We start from the raw sequence: 7,231 nt of genomic DNA, 5'->3' as shown, positions 1-7,231 counted from the left end.
TTTAAAATTAAGATCTATATGCTTTTTAAGTACACTTTTACTGGAGTAAATATACATAACAAAACTTTAACATTTTAACCACTGTTGTATTCACAGCTTGTTGGTATTAATTAGTATCACACTGTTGTTTGCCAATTCTTATAATCTATCTCCAGAAATTCCTCAACTTTCCAAACTTAATTGCTATTATTAACATGTTGAAATATTCTGAAAACTCCACATTTGTCATCTGTTGGGGCTTGCAACAACATTCTATTGTGAAACCTTATGAGAAATGATAGCCATTCAGCTAGAAAAATAATGTGTACAAACAGGAAGAACTTCAGAGTTCTATGTGATGAGTATTAGGTGCTTTCTTCAAAGGTGTATGTAAACTGAAATCATACATTCTGATATTGGACTATTTGACTGTAGAGTCTCTTCAGAGCAGTTTTAATGTCTGATTCCTCAGACTATAGATGAAGGGATTCAGAAGAGGACTGACCACTGTGTACATCATTGAGGCCACTGAACTGTTTATAGGAGAAGATGATATAGCTGATCCAACATACTCCCCAAGCCCCATTCCAAAATATAAGCAGACCACTGACAGGTGAGACCCACAGGTGAAAAAGGCTTTATCCTTCCCTTTTGAGGATGAGATTCTCAGAACCAGGGAAATAATTTTATAGTAAGAGAAAAGTATCCCTGAGATAGGAATAAACCATATAGGGTAACAACAAAATATTTAATTATGTTACTGGTAATGCTTTCAGTACAGGAAAGGCCAAAGACTTGAGAAGGGCCACAGAAGAAATGTGAAATTTCCACATCTTTTAAATTAGTAATCTGAAGTACAACCAAAATATGCAACTGGGATTCCAAGATGCTAACCATAAAAGATAGCAGAATTAAGAAGACACAAAGACAAGGATTCATGATCAGTGGGTAATTCAGGGGGTGGCAAATGGCCAAAAATCGTTCATAGGCCATCACAGTCAGAAGCATACCATCCATACATGCAAAAATGATAAAAAGATACATTTGTGTCAGGCATTCTGCATAGGATATGACTGTACTGTGAGTCTGGATGTCCACAATCATCTTTGGGACTACAGTGGAGATAAAACAGATGTCAGAGATGTCAGTCAAGGACAGGATGGAGAGGAAGAAGTACATGGGAGTGTGGATGTGGGTGTCATAAAACAGCTAAGGTGATGAGGAGGTTCCCAAGAACAGATAACAGGTACAGGGACAGGAACAGTCCAAAGAGTACAGGCCACAGTTCAGGATCCTCTGAGAGACCCATGAGATGGAATTGTGAGACTAATGTTAGATTTTGTTCTGTATTTCTAGCACATCTTTGAAATAGAAAATATTTCAAATAGGCACTCCCCACTCATTATACAGATAAAAATATACACTAATTGATAGACAGGTAGGGAGATAGTTTCACTTTCCTTGTTTTGGTTTATGTTTTGAGATTGTGACTCTCTATATTGCCCAGGGTTTTCTCATATGTGAGGACTCAAATGATCCTTCTGCCTAAGCCTCTTTTCTTTTTTAAATTTTTTTCTTTTAATATTCATATGTGCATACAAGGTTGGGTCATTTCTCCCCCATGTCCCCCCCCCTTACCTCCCACTCCAGCCCTCCCTGTACCCCCACCCCCTCAATACCCAGCAAAAACTATTTTGCCCTTATTTCTAATTTTGTTGTAGAGAGAGTATAAGCAATAATAGGAAGGAACAAGGGTTTTTGCTGGTTGAGATAAGGATAGCTATACAGGGCATTGACTCACATTGATTTCCTGTGCATGTGTTACCTTCTAGGTTAATTCTTTTTGATCTAAGCTTTTCTCTAGTTCCTGGTCCCCTTTTTCTATTGGCCTCAGTTGCTTTTAAGGTTTCTGCTTTAGTTTCTCTTCATTAAGGACAACAAATGCTAGCTAATTTTTTAGGTGTCTTACCTATCCTCACCCCTCCTTTGTGTGCTCTCGCTTTTATCATGTGCTCAAAGTCCAATCCCATTGTTGTGTTTGCCCTTGATCTAATGTCCACATATGAGGGAGAACATACAATTTTTTGGTCTTTTGGGACAGGCTAACCTCACTCAGAATGATGTTCTCCAATTCCATCGATTTACCAGCGAATGATAATATTTCGTTCTTCTTCATGACTGCATAAAATTCCATTGTGTGTAGATATCACATTTTCTTAATCCATTCGTCAGTGGTGGGGCATCTTGGCTGTTTCCATAGCTTGGCTATTGTGAATAGTGCCGCAATAAACATGGGTGTGCAGGTGCCTCTGGAGTAACCTGTGTCACAGTCTTTTGCGTATATCCCCAAGAGTGATATTGCTGGATCAAATGGTAGATCAATGTCTAGCTTTTTAAGTAGCCTATAAATTATTTTCCAGAGTAGTTGTACTAGTTTACATTCCCACCAGCAGTGTAAGAAGGTTCCTTTTTCCCCACATCCTCCCCAGCACCTGTTGTTGTTGGTGTTGCTGATGGCTATTCTAACAGGGGTGAGGTGGAATCTTAGCGTGGTTTTAATTTGCATTTCCGTTATTGCAAGAGATGGTGAGCATTTTTTCATGTGTTTTCTGGCCATTTGAATTTCTTCTTTTGAGAAAGTTCTGTTTAATTCACTTGCCCATTTCTTTATTGGTTCATTAGCTTTGGGAGAATTTAGTTTTTTAAGTTCCCTATATATTCTGATTATCAGTCCTTTGTCTGATGTGTAGCTGGCAAATATTTTCTCCCACTCTGTGGGTGTTCTCTTCAGTTTAGAGACCATTTCTTTTGATGAAGAGAAGCTTTTTAGTTTTATGAGGTCCCATTTATCTATGCTATCTCTCAGTTGCTGTGCTGCTGGGGTTTCATTGAGAAAGTTCTTACCTATACCTACTAACTCCAGAGTATTTCGTACTCTTTCCTGTATCAACTTAAGAGTTTGGGTCTGTTATTAAGATCCTTGATCCATTTTGAGTTAATCTTGGTATAGGGTTATATACATGGATCTAGTTTCAGTTTTTTGCAGACTGCTAACCAGTTTTCCCAGCAGTTTTTGTTGAAGAGGCTGCTATTTCTGCATCGTATATTTTTAGCTCCTTTGTCAAAAACAAGTTGGTTATAGTTGTGTGGCTTCATATCTGGGTCCTCTATTCTGTTCCACTGGTCTTCATATCTGTTTTTGTGCCAGTACCATGCTGTTTTTATTGTTACTGCTTTGTAATATAGTTTGAAGTCAGGTATTGTGATATCTCCTGCATTGTTCTTTTGACTCAGTATTGCCTTGGCTATTCGTGGCCTCTTGTGTTTCCATATAAATTTAACAATAGATTTTCGATCTCTTTAATGAATGTCATTGGAATTTTGATGGGAATTGCATTAAACATGTAGATTACTTTGGGGAGTATCGACATTTTTACTATGTTGATTCTACCAATCCATGAGCATGGGAGATCTCTCCACCTTCTATAGTCTTCCTCAATCTCTTTCTTCAGAAGTGTATAGTTTTCCTTATAGAGGTCTTTCACATCTTTTGTTAGGTTTACACCTAGGTATTTGATTTTTTTTGAGGCTATTGTAAATGGAATTGTTTCCATACAATTTGTTCATTGTTAGTGTATAGAAATGCTAATGATTTTTCTATGTTGATTTTATATCCTGCTACATTGCTGTAGCTATTGATGATGTCTAGAAGCTTCTGAGTAGAGTAGTTTGGGTCTTTAAGGTATAGGATCATGTCATCTGCAAATAGGGATATTTTGACAGTTTCTTTACCTATTTGTATTCCTTTTATTCCGTCTTCTTGCCTAATTGCTCTGGCTAGGAATTCCAGTACTATGTTGAATAGGAGTGGAGATAGTGGGCATCCTTGTCTGGTTCCTGATTTTAGAGGGAATGGTTTCAGGTTTTCTCCATTAAGTATAATGCTGGCTGTAGGTTTGTCATATATAGCTTTTGTAATGTTGAGGTACTTTCCTTCTATTCCTTGTTTTCTTAGAGGTTTTATCATGAAATGATGTTGGATCTTATCAAAGGCTTTTTTGCATCTATTGAGATGGTTTTTGTCTTTGCTTCTGTTAATGTGGTTTATTACATTTATTGTTTTTTGTATGTTGAACCACCCCTGCATCCCTGGGATGAAGCCTACTTGGTCGTGGTGAATAATCTTTTTGATGTGTTGTGGAATTCGATTTGCCATTATTTTGTTGAGGATTTTTGCATCAATGTTCATTAAGGAGATTGGCCTATAGTTCTCCTTTTTGTAGGTGTCTTTGCCTGGTTTTGGGATAAATGTAATACTGGCTTCATAAAACGTGTTTGGCAGTTTTCCTTCCCTTTCTATTTCGTGGAACAGTTTAAGGAGGGTTGGTATCAGTTCTTCTTTAAAGTTCTGATAGAATTCAGCAGAAAATCCATCAGGTCCTGGACTTTTCTTTTTGGGGAGACTCTTGGTTGCTGCTTCAATTTCATTTTGTGCTATAGATCTATTCAGGTGATTAATTTCCTCTTGGTTCAGTTTTGGATGATCATATGTATCTAGAAATCTGTCCATTTCTTTAAGATTTTCAAATTATTTGAATATAGGTTCTCTAAGTAGTCTCTGATGATTTCCTGGACTTCCATGGTGCTTGTTGTTATCTCCCCTTTTGCATTCCTGATTCTACTAATTTGGGTTTTTTCTCTCCTCATTTTAGTCAGGTTTGCCAGGGGTCTATCGATCTTGTTTATTTTTTCAAAGAACCAACTTTTTGTTTCATTCATTCTTTGTATGGTTTTTTTGGTTTCTATTTCGTTGATTTCAGCTCTTATTTTTATTATTTCTCTCCTTCTATTTGTTTTGGGATTTGCTTGTTCTTGTTTTTCTAGGAGTTTGACATGTATCATTAGGTCATTGATTTGGGATCTTTAAGTCTTTTTAATATATGCACTCACGTCTATAAACTTTCCTCTCAGGACTGCCTTAGCTGTGTCCCATAGGTTCTGGTAGGTTGTGTTTTCATTTTCATTGAGTTCCAGGAACTTTTTAATTTCCTCTTTTATTTCATCGATGATCCATTCTTCATTAAATAATGAGTTATTTATTTTCCAGCTGTTTGCATGTTTTTTGTCTTTACTTTTGTTGTTGAGTTCTAATTTTACTGCATTGTGATCAGATAATATGCATGGTATAATTTCTATTTTCTTATATTTCTGAGACTTGCTTTGTGCCCTAGGATATGATCTATTTTGAAGAAGGTTCCATGGGCTGCTGGGAAGAATGTATATTGTGTAGAGGTTGGATGAAATGTTCTGTAGACATTCACTAGGTCCATTTGATCTATTGCATATTTTAGATCTTGGATTTCTTTATTGATTTTTTGTTTGGATGACCTATCTATTGATGATAATGGGGTGTTAAATTCTCCCACAACCACTGTGTTTTCGTTCATATATACTTTTATGTCTTTCAGGGTATGTTTGATGAAATTGGGTGCGTTGGCATTGGGTGCATGCAGGTGATGATTATTATTTCCTTTTGGTCTATTTCCCCATTTATTAGTATGGAATGTACTTCTTTGTCTCATTTTATCAATGTAGGTTTGAAGTCTACTTTGTCAGAGATAAGTATTGCTACTCTTGCCTGTTTTGGGGGGCCATTGGCTTGGTAAATCTTCTTCCAGCCTTTCATCCTAAGCCTATGCTTATTTCTGTCATTGAGATGGGTCTCCTGTAAGCAACAAATTGATGGATCTTCCCTTTTAATCCATTTCATCAAGCCGTGCCTTTTGATGGGTGAATTAAGTCCACTAACATTAGTGTTAGTACTGATAGGTATGTGGTGTTATGTCATTTAGTTGTGTTAGTTGTTTGAAGGTTTGATTGTGTCACCTAAGTTGAGGTTACTCTCTACTGTCTTGCTTTTTCTTTTCCTGTAGTTTGGTGCTGCCTGTCTTTTCATGGTTAAGTTGGGTTTCACTTTCTGTGTGAAGAATCCCTTGAAGAATCTTTGTAGTGGTGGTTTTGTGGTCACATGTTGTTTTAGTTTCTGCTTATCATGGAAGACTTTTATTGCTCCATCTATTTTGAATGATAGTTTTGCTGGATAGAGTATCCTGGGGTTGAAGTTATTTTCATTCAGTGCCTGGAAGATCTCACCCCACGGTCTTCTTGCTTTTAATGTTTCTGTTGAGAAGTCTGCTGTGATTTTGATGGGTTTACCTTTGTATGTTACTTGTTTTTTCTCTCTTACAGCCTTCAATATTCTTTCCTTAGTTTCTGAACTTGTTGTTTTAATGATGATATGTCGTGGAGTAGTTCTATTTTCATCTGGTCTGTTTGGTGTCCTGGAGGCCTCTTGCATCTGTATGGGAATATCTTTCTCTAGATTTGGGAAATTTTCCATTATTATTATTTCCATTATTATTTTGTTGAATAGATTATGCATTCCCTTTGCTTACACCTCTTCTCCTTCTTCAATGCCCATGATTCTCAAGTTTGGTCTTTTGATGGAGTCAGTGAGTTCTTGCATTTTCTTTTCACAGGTCTTGAGTTGTTTACTTAATAGTTCTTCGGTTTTTGGTTTAATTACCATTTCATCTTCAAGTTCTGAGATTCTGTCTTCTCTTTGTTCTATTCTGCTGGATTGGCCTTCTGTTTTGTTTTGCAGTTCTGTTTTCCATATCCTGAGGTTTTCCATATCCTGGCTGTTTTCCTCTTTAATGTTGTCTATTTTTTTCCTGAGTTCATTTATCTGTTTTTTCTTCATGTTCTCTGTTTCACTTTGGTGTTTATACAGTGCTTCTATGGTTTCCTTTATTTCTTCTTTTGTTTTTTCAAATTCTCTATTTTTGTTGTGTTGGAATTTCTTGAGTGTCTCCTGTACATTTTGGTTGACCCTATCCAGTATCATCCCTATAAAATTCTCATTGAGTACTTGTAGTATGTCTTCCTTTAAATTATTCTTGTGGGCTTCATTGGGTCCTTTGGCATAGTTTATCTTCATTTTGTTGGAGTCTGGATCTGAGTTTCTGTTTTTTTCATTCCCCTCTGGTTCCTGTACTAGTTTTTTGCTCTGGGGAAACTGGTATCCCTGTTTTTGCTGTCTTCCCATCATTGTCGTTGGTGTTGTTACTGTCCCTGTACTGTGTGCAATTAAGTATTTTCTAGCTTGTAATAATAACAATGGTAATATTTAGAATGGAAGTGTGAACTGAGATGGAAAGCAAGAAGTTAAAGATAAGGGGAAAACAAATAC

This window comes from Castor canadensis, chromosome 14, assembly GCF_047511655.1.
Source record: "Castor canadensis chromosome 14, mCasCan1.hap1v2, whole genome shotgun sequence".
NCBI classification, from domain to species: Eukaryota; Metazoa; Chordata; class Mammalia; order Rodentia; family Castoridae; genus Castor; species Castor canadensis.
Note: the sequence above shows the minus strand (reverse complement) of the source record.